The sequence below is a fragment of the Apis mellifera genome, linkage group LG14, assembly GCF_003254395.2.
Source record: "Apis mellifera strain DH4 linkage group LG14, Amel_HAv3.1, whole genome shotgun sequence".
NCBI classification, from domain to species: Eukaryota; Metazoa; Arthropoda; class Insecta; order Hymenoptera; family Apidae; genus Apis; species Apis mellifera.
In genome coordinates, this window is record NC_037651.1 from 934619 (window position 1) to 954275 (window position 19657).

Genomic DNA, 19657 nt, shown 5'->3' on the forward strand with positions numbered 1-19657 from the left:
ATTCTTTTTTTGAAAAATGTTTTGTAATTTTATAATGATATATTTTGTTGACAAGACAGCATGCTGATATTATAATTTGAATACTACTATTATTAAATTGGGTTTCGAATGTTTCTTATGATATTTCATTGAATAATTTTAATAAACAAGAGAAATAAAAATAATTATTTTTTTAAATTTTATTCACAATTATTTAAAACTATATATCATAAATAACTATTTGTGACTTTCTGATATTTAATATAATATATAAAATTTAATAAATTATAAAGTATTAATATATTTATATATCTTCAAAAGATTTATTTTAAAAGCTAAACTAGTTAAAGATAAATATAAAAATTGAAATTTATTTATTAAGTTATAAATAGTTATAATCGATGACAATGATATCAGAGTTGTTTAATGATCTATAAGATAACTTTATTTGCATTACACTTTATTCTATCTCTATTTTATCTAACATATATTTTAATGAATAAATTTAAAAATAAAAGATTTTTGAATAATTTTTATATTTTATTTTGATTTTTGTTTCAAACTTTTATTACAAATATTAACTTTATATATTTTTAATTAAAATAGCATATACAAGAAAATAAAATTTATTAATCCATGCATTAATTTTTTTTAAATATACAAAAATATTGAAAATTAAATAAAATAAAATTAGACTGAAATAAACATTTCTTTTTATTATCATTTTTAATAGATAATTTGTTAAAATAAAGATATTTAATTTTGCACTTAATTTATATTAATTTATATTACCGAATAGTTAAAAAAATCATTTTGAAATCATTTTCACTTTACATCGAATTTTCAATTGATTTTATTATTAATTCGAAATTAATGCTAATATAATAAATATCAATAATAATTTTTCTTGCTTCAATAGATTTTCTTTAGAAATATATTAATTATAAACTGTTAATTATTAAAAAATTATAACAAATTACAATCTTATGTTGTTATAATATATTATTTTATAATATATCATTCTCTGAGATTATTCTGAATTTGATTTTAATATTATAATAATTGAATATATCTCTCAAATTTAACTTTTTTCTTTACAACAATTCTTCTTCTAATATAACTATTATTATTTTCAAAAATAAATCTCATTAAAAACTGATCTAAAAAATATAGATTCGTCATTTATACCAAAAAGAAAAATAATAATTTAAAAATTTTATATGAAAAAGAAATAAGTTAAAATTCTTCAATATATTCACATTTTCTTAAAAATTCAATGATTAATATGCAAAAATGTTACTTAAGCGATTGAAGAGAATATAAGGGAAGGTGATTCGATGTCAATCATGTTGAAATGTTGTACTTGATGAAAATTGTACTTGAATTTTCCAACCAACAAGATAAGATTGGATTGCGAAATTACATCGACACGGCGAAATTGATTATTGTGCAAACAAAATTTTCATGATTTCGAAAGAAAAAATATTTTTGAATTCAAGATAATCGACATCGGTGCGTTTTTTACAGAAATTTGGAATTCAAAAAAAGTTAAAGATGAGGATAAAAAATTGAAGTTAAGAATTTTACTCGATCTCGATGGAGCGCGTTTAATATGAAAGATAAAGTTTGGATGCAAAAAGAATGAAGAATTTAAGTAGATATTCGTAGGTTTAATTCATTGTTTCGCAAAAAGTGAACAGGAAATATTTGATGTGAAATTTAAATTTTTATGTATTTTAGAAATTTTGAAGTCTTGAAGTCTTCTTGAATTATAAGAGCAAATAATAAATTTTAAAAATAAAGTAGAAGTTATATTTAATATTTATTTTTTGAATTTCTAGAAATTTTCTTTTTCTTATATCGGGCAGTATTCTTATATTTATTCTGTGAATAGATAATACTCACCGTAAAATTAAAATTTTTGTATATTTTATTATTACTGGAAAACAATTTTTGAACAAACGAATCATTATAATTTTTGAAATATAAAATTTTATAGCACAGCAAATTGTGAAATTGTAAAGAATAGTCTTCTTGATTTTAAAGTCAGGCAATATTGTTCTTCTAGAAATAATTAAATAATAAAAGAAGATATTTTCAGTTTCTATTTCTTGAATTTATAGAAGGAATTTTCTTGTATCGGCAGTTGTACGACAGAATTTGAGTTCTTAGTGCACAAATTACATACGAACGTTCAGATCTGAGAATAGCATCAATCTTTCAAAAACAATCAATGCTCTGAAAATCCATATTTGTAGAATGAGGTGTAATATCTGCAAAATGTCAAATCAATTGAAACTCAATGTAGAATGATAGTTTATAAAAGTTAGGTATAATATTTTTATAAAACAGAAAAAAAATTCATGAAACTTCAAAGTTTATAAATATATAAATATTTATATGCATAAATATAGATTTTATTTATAAAAATTGATCAGTTAAAAAATATGATAAATTTTCATTCTTTGTTTTTTTTTTATTATATCATATTTAATATATGATATACAATAAACAAAAAATATATAGAATGTTAAAAAAAATAAAAATATGAAAATAATTTAAAAAGAAAAGATATTAGAAATTACTTCAACATTTGAAATTCTTTATATTGTTCAACTTAATTATTTTAATAAATAATAAATATTGTATAATAATACGATTTTAAGCTTTGATATTGCTCAATATCAGATATAATAATGCCTTATTTAAATTTGAAAAGAAAAAAAAAATTTAATGAATTCTATAATTTTTTAAATTGTTACATTCTTTCTTTAATCCCCTATATTTACAATATAAGATTTATATTATATTTACAAAAGAATTCAGCTATTTATCGTAACTTTATTTTAAACTTATAAATATTATTTTAAATAATATATATTATATAATTTTAAATAATATTATTTTAAACTTAATAATATTATTTTAAATAATATAAATAATAATTTTAAATAATATATATTATTTTAAACTAAGAAAATTATTATATTTATTTATATATTAATATAAATTTAATTATAAATTATTAAATTTATTTATTTATTAAAAATACATAAAATATTTTAAAATATCAATATCTAATAACATGTAACCATTGATTAATTCATCAAACAGAAAATTATTTAATTTTATAATAATTTTATAAAATTTTATGAAAAAAATACGATAAATGAATCAATTATATTTTGATTTAACTTTCAAAACAATCTATATATTGTTAACAAATAAATAATAATGAATTGATTACATTTTAACTTAATCGTATTCAAAACTAATGCTATCAAAGCTAGTTCATTACAAGGTACAGTTGTATTGACACGCGCCATTTTTTCTTTAGATTTTTACTTTCATTGCGTTTATGATTTAAGAAATCGTGGCCGCGCAAGCACTAAGAAGAATACATTCTACTTTTGTTCGATAATTGCTCGTGAACGAGTTTCTCGTTGGATATTATTCAAAATGACAATTCCACGCTGTTTGAAGACTTTTTTCCGTCCCGTTACTTTATTCTCGTTGTCCCAAAGTAGATTTTATATTTTACATTTGTGATATATTTCGATTCCATTATTGGAGAATTAATGTTTTCAGAGGATTAAAAGAAAATGTAAATCCGTACAGAAAAGAGAGCAAACAAAAATCATTATTATTTAAGTTTAAATGGAGAATTTAGAAAGTATTAACTTAGTTCAAACGATGAATTGAATGATTAATTGATGGAATAAAAATTGAATAAAAGTAAACTAAATAAATCAAGAACTATTCAAGATAATTGAAAGCAATCATGGTACTTTGAAATTTAAGAGAAGAAAAATTATAATAAAATAAGAAATAATTTTACCACGATAAATCTTAAAATCCACAATTTTATCAAATAGATCGTGTACTAATATGTTCAGTCTTATATTTTTATTATTATTACTTCATATATTAAACATATAATTTTATTGTATTATTATTATCTACAATTTTATTATTATTAAATTTCGTATATTGATATTGATCGTATATTGTTCGGTTTTATATTTCATATTAAAAAAGATTCTCCAAAGATAATTGTATACATTTTGTATATATTTGCATATATTTTTTGTTTATAAATATCAAATATTTTTTTACCTATTATATAAACATTATCATTTTTGAATTATCAATTCTCGAATAACCATTTTATCGTTTCGAAACAGATTTCTTAATTTAAAGTGATCAGGATATTTTATGATTTAGAAAAGTTGATAGAATTTACTGCAGGGGAAATAGAAACGTCTCGCCTTTTATGTAAGAACCAATGAACCTGATAGAAGGGACGTTTTCTTAAAACTCTTAGTCGACGCCTTGGACAAATCATCATGAAGAGGAAGTTTCAAGCTATCTCGCGTATTTCCCTCGCGCAAGTCTGATTATCCAGAAAGTTGTAATCACATTAGGCCGCCAAGGGCTGTGTCACTGTTGGCTGAAAATTAATAGACGCCAGCTCCTCAAGAATACACCGAGCTCTCTAGGCGCTCTTGATGATAGATTTCATAAAGAGGCAACGTCTTTCGGGCGAGAACGTCGTTTAAGAAAGGCAGCCGGTAATTCGAACGAAAATCAGCTGTGAGAATCGTGATTTCCCGATTTTCGTCACGCCTGTATATATCGATTAACCATCATTTCGAATATTATTTTCTTAAGAGAAGAAATTAAAGAACTTGTTCTAAAATTAGTTCTAAAAATATATATTTAAATTGAAAATTGATTTTATTAGATTCAACAAAAGATTAAAATGAACAAGAAAATATTTTATATCGCACTAATTTTTTGTTTGAGTGATAATTTTATTTTTATAATTAATTTGCATTTGTAATAGAAAATTTGATGGATAAAATTTTTTTTTAATCAAATTTAAAATTTTATTACTCAAAATCACGACATTTAAAATCCAAGATGTTTTTTTATCTTTTTCTTTATATATATATATTTTTAAAATCTTAATAAATTTTTATGTTGTAGAATTTTTCAAATTTTAATCAATGGTAAAAAAAATATTAATCTTTTTAATTTACAAAACTATTTTATTATTTCTTTATTATTATTATGAGATTTTAAAAATGGTATTAATAGTAAAAAGCAAAATTAATTATTTTATTTATATATGACAGCAAAAATGAATTCAAAACAGAATAAATACAATACAAGTACAACTTTTATTTCGGAAAAATATTCTTATAATTAAGAAATATTCTTATTCTATAATAAAATTTCTTATAATTTCTTACAAAAGAAAAAATTCATTTTATTTTCATTCTTTAAGTCAAAAGAAATACACATGTCAAAAAAAATACTTGTCAAAAAATTTATTTTTCAATTAACAAACTCTGGATCTCACCGATATGAAATTCATAAGCTGAGTAATCGATAACAGATGCGTAGCGAAATATACCATATCTAATAAGCCAATAAATATTATAATTCGAATAGTAATTCAAACATAATATAATAAATATAAAATTTACAAATTTTGAAATTCACGAATAATGATCTAATATTCTCACATGAACCAAAAATCGAATTAAAAATTAAAATAATATTAAAATGAAAATTGAATAATATGAATAAAAAATATATAATTAATGATTAATTATAAATTAACAATAATTTTGCAATAATTGTTTTTTCTTTGAAATATAATTATACAATAAATACAATAAATAAAATTTTTGATACTTGAACTTTTATTTCATATACATTTAAATAAACGGAGAACTTATTTTTTAGAAGTAGAAAGTTATTTTTTCATAAGTAGAAAAAAATTCTAGAAGGACAGAACAGCATTTATTTTGTTGTAAAATTAGAATAAACAGATTTGCTATTATGAAATATATATATATATATATATATATATATATATATATATATATATATATATATATATATATATATATATATATATATATATAAGTTCGAAGTTGAAACTGTTTAGAACTATTCATGAAATTGTTCGATGAACTTCTATTTCTATACAAATATATAATTAAACTTTACAATTTGGATATATATGTAATTAATTATTCTTTTCTACTTATATAAATCACATTTCTTTCACACTGTACTTTTTAATTCTTTAAATAATGTTAAATAAAAAAATAATTTTAAATTTTATATTTTATCTTTAAATAGAATGGAATTTCGCTTATATGAACGAAATTTATCTAAATTCCCTTTTCTTTATTCACTTTACTCATATAAATGTCTTTACAATAAAATATAATTGGATATTTTTTAAATATATTTAATAAGTAAAAAAATTAATTCATTAAGTATTAGATAATTATTATGTTTATAATATTGTTTTCAAATTTAAAATACATATACTTAATATAAGTTGTATTTAATTTTTCAAAAATTCTTAGAAAAAATAAAAGTTTAAAGTCCTATGAATTAATATTTTTATAATTTCTTTATTTTTTTACCTCATTATATATATGATAATGTAAAATGTTGCATTTGAATAACTTTATTTATAATTACTTAGTAGTTAATAGTTATAAATATATTAAATTTACAAATTATATTTTATATTTTATATTTATATTGTAAACATATATTTAATTCTTTTTCTTAATAATTTCTTTTAACAATTAGTCTCAAGAATATTCTCAAATTATATATTCGTTTGAGAACAACTTTCAAAATTTTTAATCTCAAATAATAAAACTGATAAAAAAAAGTCATTTACTATCTGATAGAATATTTAAAATTTGTATCTTTCTCATTGTCAATTTTTTTTAAGCAATAAATGTATTTATCATTTAATTTTTATAATAAATATTCTTAGAATTACAAAATCATATTGCTACATATTTATTTTTTTTTTCAAATATTTGACTCACTTACAATGCAATATCCAAATACTCTTAAACAATTCATAATAGTTTCAAGTGGACACATATTTGTAACAATTATAATTATATAATTATATAATAATAACATTTTAAATAGTTTATGTATATTTTATTCTTCGAACTATAGAGAACGATTCTTTCTCAATTTTTCGTGTTACCGCCGATAGTCCCGAACATATGATTTTCTTTTTCTATTTCACAATTCACAACTAATAGATTATGAACTATAGAATTATGAATTTGATTGCTGACACTTTATATGATACTTTATAGGATATAAAATATAAGTATTTAATATAGTCATTCAGTTTGATGTTGTGAATAGATTTGATGTGATAGATTTTTTAATTATGTAATTGTATTATTATGTGAATATATCCGCTTCTATATAAGAGATTAAGAAACAAAATCCTTCAAAATTTCTTCCTTATTAATCAAATACAAAATAACAATTAAAATTGAAATTTTTTAACAAATTAACAAATTATTGTTAATGTATATAATTAACTAAAAACATATAAAATAAAAAATAATTCAAGGATATGTTCAATGAATTATTTGAACTTATTAATAAATTATTTATAAAAATTAATTCGATTTCATTCGATTTCTGTCGTCAAAATTATAAATGTGGTTAATAAATTGCTTGATTTTACAATCTGTTCTTGTAAGAATTTCAAGTGTCTCAGTATAATAGTTTTATAACTTTATATAATACTCTGTACGTCATCATCTTGAATATGCCAGCGTCATATGGTCTGCTCTTCAAACTAAATATGCTCAGATGATTAAACGAACGTAGCACAAATTTCTGCGATCTATTTCTGAAACTCTTGAGGATCCTGTCTTTAAATGCAATCGCAACTTTGAACTTGTGCTTTATCATTTAAATATTAAATAATTTTGCAAAATAATTTATTGGATATTCTCTTTTTAATTCAAAATTATTAAAAAATATATCGATTATTTGATTTTTAATTTTATATCCATTATGCAATTTATAGATTTTTTTTTAATATATTTAAAAGTAGAAGTATTAGAACAATATTATTAATGGAGTATGTTGAAATTTGTATTATGTTTAAAAATAAAAAAAGAGTTGAATCATATTCTTTGACCTATTTATTTAATGAATTATACATATGTAAATCTTTCAAGCAAGTCTTTAAATCGGTTCACATTCTGACGTATATATGAATAAAAGATAATACAATCAGTCACAAAAGTTTTTGTACATGTTTCTCGAGTTCAAGGATTATATTTTGTTATTAAAATCAATGATTTCTGTTTTTAATGAAAGTTTGTATTTAAAATATAATAGATCTCCAATTTTATATTAAATAATTATTTTCAAAAAATAAAACGAAATTATTTCTTAATCATTAATTTAAAGATAATAAATAGTTAATGTTTTTTTTTATTTAGAAATCAATATTTTATAATATTTTAGCATAAAAATACATTATTCCATTTACAATAACAAAATTGACTTTAATATCTTCGAAATATTTCCTTTAAAAAAAAAACTTAAAAAAACATACTATATAATATTTCTCCAAACTATACAACATTTGTATAAAAAGTTATTTCATACAACAAATTGTTTTATAAAGCAATTTCTTTTTAATAGAATATCAATTTGAATATATAAAATTAATCATTGAAATTTAAAAATTGTTTTTTAATTTTTTTTATAATTTTATCTTTTAATTGTACAAGAAAAAACAATATTTAAATGATTATATTTTTAAATATTTATATTTTATTGCCCTATCACATTGCACATAAATATCTCTGAAAAAATATTCTCAATCGAAATTTCTTTCAAAACAAATTTAGAAAATTGATTTCATTCTCTCAAAAAAAAATTGTTTCATGTATATTGAATATACTTCATATGTACTCCACGTATACAAAATTAAAATAAATATATTCCAGGATGATGAATTATCTTATAAAGTAGTCTACGAAGACTTTTGTAACGGATTATATATGTATATTGAAAGGATAATTATATTAAAATATCTGAATATTTGATGAATAGAATATAATGATGATGTTTAAGATTATTTATATTGATGTATAACAAAATGGATATTTTCTTTAGAAAAGAATCGAAATGATTTATACAAATTAAATAGTATTGAAAATAATTAACTCGTTTCGATATTGCCAGCAATTCGTTTCGTGATTGTTACAAAGGTACTATAATTTCAATCTGCAACATTTGTTTGAAATTTGGATAATGTAATTAAAAGTTAAATACGTAGAATTTCCAATGATTTGTCTCAATAAAATCTATCATATTTAGCGTGAATTTAATTTATTATAATTATAATTTGTTTTCTTCATCTTTTTTAGTATTTTTTAAAATATAAGGACTTGGCATTAAAAAATTGTTAATATTATAATAAATAGATTGAATGAATATTTATGCAAAATTAAATTTTGATAAATTTGACTAAAGAAACAAAACTTAAATTATATTTTGAATATTTTATCTTTTGTTATGTTATTGTATTTTGTAAATTTTTATATATTTAAATTTTGTATAAATTAATATTTAAATATAATACATAAATTGTATTTTGAATAATTGTCTTTTATTGTGTCATTATATTTTGTAAATTTTTTATATTTAAATTTTGCATAAATACAAATTAATTTATAGTCTAATAGCAAGAATTTTTTCTATATTAAATAATAAGATTTTGGAATATTAAAATAATATTATTTAAATGATAATAATTAACATTTTGACAATTAAAAAATATTATTAAAATTCATATTTTTATGTCTTTTTTTTTAATTCGAATTATCTTATAATGAAGGAATTATCTTATAATTATTTTTATATAACTTCATAAGGAATATCTTTTCATTTTTAAATAAAAAAGAAATTCAATTCTATAATTATCGCAGTCAAAGTGAATTTCAGTCCAAATCAAAGCAAATTTCAACATGTAAAAATATCTATCGATCTATACGTTCGTCTTCAAGAATCAACCGGACAAATCCAATGACTCAACCTATTTGATCCCCGGAAATAGGATTGAATTTATCCTGAAATAACAAGAACACAGAAATTCTGCATTTTAGTCAGTGCTCAAAGATAAATTGTTATTGTTTTTTTTATATTAATTAAAATCTTCTCGATGTTAAAAATAATCAATTATGGTACACAGAATAGAAATTAAATTTTTTATTTTTTATTTTATATATTTCATATGATTGACTTTACCAAGAATAATAAAAAAGATTAACTAAAAAAATGATAAAAATGCTATTTTATATTTCTACTTTCGCAACTCTTTTATTCTTACCACAGAGGGATTTTCACAGTAACCCGATCCTTGCAAGCAATCACCTAACTATATACTTTTCTAACCTGATTTTCTGATTTGTATTCTGCTGTCGAAGAGCTAGCTAGATGGCATTACTGATGACTCCATTAACAGGCTCATACTCTATTTTCTTGCATTTTTATTTTTACATTTATCTTAAATATAAAATATATATTTTATTGTATATGATGATTATTTGATCATTATAGCAATTTTTAATATATAAGCAACATTAATTATTAGTTGATTGTAAATTTTTATGAAGTGAATACTCAATATTTAATAATAATATATAATAATTATATAAAGAATAATAATAATAATAATATAAAGGAATTCTTAATACTTTATAAGGATTCATTTTTTAGATAATCTTTATATTCGATGAATCATTTTCTATATATAAAGAATATATATGCAATAAATATTAACTAATTAATATATAATACATAATATATATAATGTTAATATATTTGTAATATACTTGACGAATCGATTTTAAATAGTAAAACCAATATTAAAATTGATATAAAATATCAATTAAGGCTAATTTATTAAGTTACAAATAATTGAAGTTTGCATTAGATGAAGATACAATGAGACAGTCTATATCTATCATACTGCTACTCTATTTTCACCTCGCTTCATTTAATGCAAAGTTAAATTGCTTCTAACTAATAAGTAAGTCATTTCTATACACCAACTTTTGCATTTGTTATGACCTCTAGAATTAACTCTCTAAAGGTGTTTCATTTGAATGTATTAAGAGATCATGTATAACTAAACTCGATTTTAATATATAGATAGCGCTTGATGTTAAATTATTATGTGCATTTATTTATCATAAAATTTGTTTTTTGATATTATAAATAGTTTGATATATAAATAGTTATTATAAATAGTTTTGATATATAAATAGTTTATTTTGTTTAGTTTGTTTGAAAATTAAATTGCAAAAAATTTATCTTAAATTACAAATAATAATAACGAAATAGATAAATAAATATAAAATTTTATTAAAATTATATCATATCAAAATTTTTCCTGTTTTTTCTATGGATAATTCAAGATAATTCCAATTTTTATTATTATATAGTAACCAAAATTTCATATTCATAATATTTATGATAAAAATAAAATTATAAATATTTAACTTTACTAATCATACAAGTACAATTAACATAAAAATAAAAACATATAATATATGTATTTATACTTATATATAATAATATAAAAAATAATAATATAAAAAAGTGTTAATAATAAAAATATCTCTTAATAAATAAATTCTTTTTAAACAAATAATAATTCTTCACAAAATATTTAAGAATTCAGACATCCTAACATCGATCCAATTGTCTCAACCAAAATTAAAATGGAATTCCCATGATAATTCCGACAAAAAAGAATCGATGGAAGAGGTGGCTGCTAAAAAGAGTAACGGCCGTTAGACAAAGGGAAAAGCAGATAACTAGGAGCCAGGCGTGGCTCGTACAATACACGTAGCCACGGAACGAAACTCCATTTGCTCTTAATTTTCCGGGGTCGCGTGGCTGTACACAGGGATGCCGGACCATAGCAATTACCGCCGCCGGGAAAATGTCTATGCGGATCGTCGCAACGTGTTAAACGACACCGATCCCCAGCATAGTTTCTTTGATGTCGCGTATTAGCCTCGTGCACACGCGTTTAAAGGCATAAGAACTATTAGAAATTGAAGAATACTCGTGCAACTTCGGAATGGCTGGCGTTATCCTGGTGAACACTATTTCTGAGAAGTAGTTTCGACGATTTTTATCGATAGATTCGGTGAACGGATGCTGAAAGTTTTAAGGACGCAAGGAATTGATGATAAAGGAGCTCCTCCCCTTTTGTTAGGAAAAAATAAAAAAGTAGGAATAATAGGGGACAAACAATCATTTGGCATTGCGAAATAGTTGTTAATACACGTATTGGACAAGTTTTACTTGAAATTGGAATAAGAGATAATTATTGAGATATTTCAATTTTTTTCTTTTTTATTATTTTGTAGTTTTGATAATCATTATTTATGAAATACGAAATCTAATTTATTTTTTAATAATTAAGACGATAGATATTAATTTTCTTGGAATTTTTTAAGACTATATATTTTCTCATTAATTATTTTGAGTAAAATTTATTGAATAATAATATTCGAAAAAGATATGATTTTGATCATTTTAATATCTTAATAATTTTAATGATATAGATGTAAAATAGTGGCAACATTCAGTGGCAACATTTTGACCAATTTTTTTCTTATAATTAATATATGGACTTTAGTTAATTAGTTTCCGGAATATTAGCTAAAATATTTTCAATACTATGCAATTATAGAATTTAGAGAAATTAACTTCAATAATATTTACTTTAACATGCATATATATTATAGAATTCATCCTTCTAATTAACTTTCAGTAATTAACTTCTAAAATTTAAGCTATTGCTTATTATTAATTAAAAAATAATTAATGATATATTTCATTTAAATATCATGCAATTTTTTAATACTTTATAAATTAAAATATTTAATATTTAATTTTATAATTTTAATATTATATTTTTATATTATATATAACTTTAATTTTATATTATTATATTATATAACTTTTTTTCTCATAGATACATTTTTATTTAGTTTAACCAAAATCAATTCATAAAAATATTAAATGAATCCTTCATTTAGTTTATTTTCTATTGAATTGATATTAATTGAGATAAATTTAAATACAAAATACAATTATTGTATGATGATAATGATATAAACTTTTTTATAGATTCTACAGAATCTTCTATATATAAAAGAAAGATACATTCTCCATTATAATAATAAATAAATAAATAAATAAATAATTTTTTTAGTATAACAGAAAATAATATGCAATAATTTTTATTTTGTATTAAAATAACAAGAACAAAATTATTTTATTATATGTACATAATAAATTAGGAAGTAGATTATAAAAAATTATGAAATAAAATAATATGTAATTGAACTGAAGATTTTTATACAAAATAATTTTGATAAATAACATAAAGAAATGGAAATTGAATAAAAATTTATTTCATTATTTCAAATATTAGTTCTAATTAAATTTTAAGATAACTTTGAATATTTCATATAATTTTGCATATTATGTATATTTTTTTATATTTTTGTACATGCAAATTTTCTATAAATGCATAAAAATCCATGATGTGATAATAATATTCCAAATAAATATTTTAATTTGAGATATTTTAGATATTTTTTTTAAATATTTTATAGAAATTAAGCCATTCAAGATTTAAATAAATATTTATAACGAAAAAAAGAATTTTATAGAAATTACCATACAAATTACTATATTCTAATATTTATTAAGTATTTTAATTAAATTATTTTAATTTTAACACATTGCTTGAAAATAAACTTTCATTTTAGAAGAAACCTTAAAAAATAAAAAGCGATCATAGAATTTTGTATTTTCGATTCCAAAAATGTTAATTCAAATAAAGAATATTTATATATTTTCAAATTATATTTTTTGAAATTATTATGAAATTTTTAATAAGGATATCCTATTTCTAGATGAAAAATATTTGAATATATTCAGAATATCAGAGGAATTTTTTAGAATTTTTTATTCGTGACATAAACTGACATAAATATATAACATAATATTGACATATATATATATATAATATAATGTAATCAGATAATATTTAAAAAAGCATAACATTATTAATTATTAAAAACTTATTTTAAAAAATTTATTAAATTAATTAAAAAAATTTTAAGAGTTTTTTTATTATATTACATGAAAGTTAATTTAAATTAATTTATATTAATTTAATCTACAATAATATAAAAGACGCTTTTGCAAAAGAAATTCCAAATTATTTAAAATTATCGTTGATTCAATTTTTATAATACTCATTTTTACAATACAAATTGATTTTAATATTGCAAAAACATTTTTTAAATATTTTTTAATATTAGATAATATCATACAATTTTTATTGCAATTATTCTCAAATTGTTTTTAATTAATGGAGAAATTGTAAAATCACTACGTTCATTATCCTATCCATTTTATATTATCTTTTTACAGCATAATATTTTTAAACAAATTTGGTCTTTTTCATATTTAAATTATATTTAATGAATATTCAATAATATAATTAATAATAATAACAGTAAAATATTTAACGGAATGAATATTTAATGTATTTAATAAAATATGATTGAATATTTGTTAATATATTACCAACAAATACATAGATATTTCTTTTATTTTTTAAAAATTATTCTATAGATTTATAAGATCGTATTATTTATTCGTTAAAATTTTATCAACAAAGGGAATTTCATAATATTTTATTAAAATAAATAATATGAAAATTGTATGAATATTTTTTACGCCCATTGTACATAAAATCAATATTATTAATATTACATAACGTGCGAAAATATTCATAAAGTAATTGATCTCTTAAAATTATTTATCATTAAAAGGATATAATATTCTTTTATGATATTCAATATTCATTTAATAATTGAAATAATTATATAATTAGATATAATAATATAATTAGATAATAACGATGATATTATATTTTATATATTGCAAAAAATGGTGCGAAGCTTTTTCACGTTTAAAGATTCTTTTGAAATTCAGTAACTATATAACAATTATCGCGTATGATGAGATACAGAGAGAGTCGAATTAAGAGAACCGAATTTTCTTTGATGTCGCACGCACAAACCATACTAGAATTGTAATCATAATTAGAAACGATTGTACGATTTGTTAACGACAATCAAAATTATGTAGAAAGAAACTTATAATAATATTAAATATATTATACATCAGTTGTGTGCAAATTTTCTTCTATTATGTAATCAACTTTTTGCAATTAATTTTCTTTGTATATATATGTATGTTTTTTCATTCTGTTTCTATTTTGGAAAACTTACTTTGAAATATTTAAAATGTATGTATAAATTATAATATTCCATGTATTAAAATTTCAACATGTTTTACTCCTTTATCTCTATATCATTTAATCTATAAAAATTTTAATTTTTTAACAGTTCAATATATAATATGTCTGAATGAAAAATATAAAAATGGAATAAATATCATAATTTTTTATAACAATTAAACTGCTAAAAATTTATATATTCAAGTTATATATTCAAGTTATATATTCAATTGATAATATATATACGCATTTTTTAAATTTTTATCTTTAATAATTCAAATAATATATTTTATCATAATTATGTGATACTAAATATTTTCAATAATTGTTTTATATTTATTATTATTAATAATAAATTAATAAGATATATATTATTTTTCAATTTAATAATATATTAATAATAAACTATTGTGTAAAAACTGTATATCAAATTGTTACCAATTTTCCATATCATTCCTAGTTTTCAAATAATTAAAAATTAAAAAATTATGATCCATTTCCTAATTTTTCTTATATCAAAATTATATCTTTTCTATAATATATCAAAATTATATTATTACACTATATATTATCTATATATATCACATCAATTTCATTCACTCATAATAGTTTAAAATTATTATATATGTTTCTTCATAATAATATACCAAAATTATTAAATTTCATCTACAACATATTAAAGTTAAGATAATACATCAAAATTATTATACATTACATAACTTCTTATTTCTTCACTATTAAATCAAAAACAACAAATTTTCTTCATCTTCATATTTTACTCAAAACTAATGATCATCCTGACAACATTGCTTCCCATAGATAGGACAATTTTGCAGAATTTTCAAAGTTAATTAGAAAAATTGTTAAAATTGATCACGAATAGTACCCCTGGGAGTGGCTGTGAAAGTGGTCGCTAGAAACTGCGTCCAATTAGTATCAGCCGCTTAAAGATCCTCTTTTCTGTACTGACTCGCTTTGTAAACCAGCAAAAGCTTATTTAAATTTAATTTCTTTACGATTAGCAATCCGCAAGCAGGCGAACGCGATTTCCAGTTTTAATTGTCACTCGTTTCCCGGATCAGGAAAACGAATTTTAATCCCATGGAACGAGATCTTTCCAAGAATTTTCATAATTCTTTAAAATATTTCGCTTTAGTTGCATTCTTATAGAATTTCGATGAAAAACGCCTCGAATTCATTCTTGTGCATAAACAATCATGTATAATGATACGAATGTATTATATAATGTTCGTATGAAGGAATTACATGTGAAATGAAATATCAAAGAAACTTTTACTAAATTTTAGAGTTGTAATATTTTAATAACCTCAAGAAAACATCTTTATTTCTTTTTTAAATTAATTCTATATTAATTGATTATTTATTAATTAAATTAACTTAATAATAATATATATCATAAATAATTCATACAATATTTAACTAATACAATTAAGTTACTTATAATTTACTTAATACATATAATTCATATAATATTTACAAAAACTTATTTACTACAATGAAAATAGAATTATATAAATTATACCATCTTAATTCTTTTATATTATTATATTATTTCTATTATTATATATAGACTTAAACTTTTATTTTCATATAATTTTGAATGAGCGATGAATAGTAATTTAATTTGGATCAATGAAAATCGGTACATTATAATTATTATTACATTATAATTTATAATTATTAGAAACACCAAGATCAAATCAAAATTTCTGCAATTATGATCAAATTGATACACGCCTCAATTTGTAATATTAATTGCCATTAAACAACTCCAAATGTTACCGCGATTCTCCTTAGTACTCTCTTACTATAGAGTACTTAGTATAGTTCATTGCTGAAAAGAAGTCTCGCGGGACAGCGCAAAGGCAAGAGATCCTTCGCTAGGATCCTTTGCTATCTCCATTTCAAACGCTTTATTGACAATTCTGACACTACACTCTACACAGTGGAGAAAGAGCTATAATTTGATAATTCAAAATCGTGAAAATTATTTTCATTTGAATATATTGAATATGAAATTATTTTAGGGATAATCATCTAAGACTGAAAGCTGAAATATTTTCGAAACTATTAATTATTTTGATATAATATTAACATATTTATAATATGTCTAACTTATTCGTTTATATATAATTGTTATCTTAATTACTTGAATACAAAATTACATTTATAAATTAAACTATTGTTACAAATCATAATTAGCTTACATATATTATAAGAAATACAAAAATTTTTATATTATATCGATTCGATAGAATAATCTGAATTCTACGCTAATGCATTGAGATTTAGATACAGATCATTGCCTTATTGCTCCTCTCTATTACAATCGAATTAGTACATATGATATATAGTACAATAGAAATAAAAATATGCGCGAAAACAGATATTTTCTCCCATATTAACCAATTAATCAGATCCGCATTTTTTCGCGAGAAATATTTTCAGCAATGAACAATTCATTTGATCATCAAATGTAATTATTTTAGATTGAGCATACAAATGATAAAGCTGATTTCTATCATAAGAAGAATTTCAAAAATTTTTTGCAATATTGTAAAAAACAATATTGCAATATTATTTTTGAAATCCTCCTTATGAAAGAAATCAGATGACATTTGTATGCTTAGTCTAATAAATATACACGAAAATGTAAATAACACTAACGAGAATCGCGGTAGTTTTTGGAGTCATCTAGTGGCGATAATTAGTATTACAAATCGACACGCGTGTTAATTGATTAATCGTAACTATTTAACAATAATGATAATTATTGTTAAATATTTGTTAATTAATAATTAATCGAAGTAATATTATAAGATGCATTAATAAATAAAAAATATATAAATTTTGAAAAAAATTCAATTGATAACCTATCCAAAAAACGACATTTATGAAAATTTTAATCTTAATGATTATATAGTTTTTGTTTTTTTAACTTGTAACTTTTTAAGTTATACTGTATAATGAATGAATTTTACTTATATTTTTATTGTTTTAGTAAGAATAAAATATTATTTTTTGTATTTATATTAAAAGAAAATTATTTATTTAGTTCTAATTTTTTGCGTTTTTGATTTCATATATATAATACAAAATTCATATAAATCACTATATAGATCTTGTAATTTTCTTTGATTTCTTCAATGAATTTCTTTGATTATTTTCTCAATCAAAATATTGTTTATATACGATGCGAATTGATTTTGTGAATATATGATTGTTTAAAAGAAAAATATTGTTATATAAAAAGGAGATATGATAATTGATAGAATAAATCGATATCTCTCAATTTTATCAGAAAATGTGAACTAGTAAAATTATTATTATTAAGTTTTTTATAATGTAAAATTATCCTGAATGAATTGTTGAGATACATTCCAAGGATCTAAATTTTTTTGTATATTTCGATATTATATTTCGATTTTATATCTCTTTTATCTATTGAATAATTTTATAATTATTTAAAATTGTTTTTCATAAACAAGCAACATGATGTCTAAAAAAAAATATTTTTATCAGATTATTTCACTATTTTTTATAGACATTATTTTACCAGCTTATTTTTATAGTTTAATTTTATTATTATTATCAGATTGAAAAACATTTCTTCGAAATTTAATTCGAAATTTGTTAGATTAATATCTATTAAATTATTATTATACAATAATATTTCACAAATAATACATCTGTTTAATTATTTATTCTATTATAATCCATATTAACTATTCGTTTATTATCAATTAAAAAAAATGTTTAAATAAACTCTAAGTTCATAAATTTTTGATTCTTGTATATATCATATTCCATAAAAAAAAATAAAATAAAATTAACAAAACGATATCTTTGAATTTCACGATTATATGGCAGAAAATAAATTTGCACAAATCAAAAAAAAATAGCAATAAAGAAAATTACAATTTAAACTAGAAAATAAAAAATTGAAAATTTGTACCAACAATTTTTTCCCATTGTTTTACCTATCTCTTCTGTTAACGAACATGGAATCATGTTACCGCCTATTTAGTTCTCTTTTTTTCGTCCTGATAATTGCGAAACGAAGAGATGCTCACTCTTGTTTTTATCCCGATACGGGAATCGTGGTTGACCAAAGCACGCCCCTAATCTACTGCAAGATGCCGCCGGCTAAAGCAGAGTTTTGTAGGCGAGATAAATGGGCGAGCCTCATCTACACTTTTCATTAGACAACGGTACCATGTATAATTAAAGTCGCAGTCTGTGCACACGCGAAACTGTTCTTGCAAAGGCGTTTATTAAAAGAAACGTGAGATTCATTTTGTGCGTCATACCATCTGCCCGTGTTAAGAGACCTTTATTACTTTAGGAAAAATTAGCGACCTGTCTGCGACGAGTCGGTTTATTATACCGAATTTAACACAATTCGCTAAATTTCTTTTTTTTTATCTCTCTCTCATCGAATAA

At 20.5% G+C, this 19657-nt stretch overlaps 1 non-coding gene across 1 annotated transcript; it reads right to left on the bottom strand.

Moving 5' to 3' along the window:
* Positions 1-17706: 17706 nt before the first annotated feature.
* Positions 17707-17842, bottom strand: Mir3756 (microRNA 3756). The gene has a single exon (NR_039449.1). It is a non-coding gene; the product is annotated as a microRNA 3756 (primary transcript).
* Between the last annotated feature and the right edge of the window lie 1815 nt (positions 17843-19657).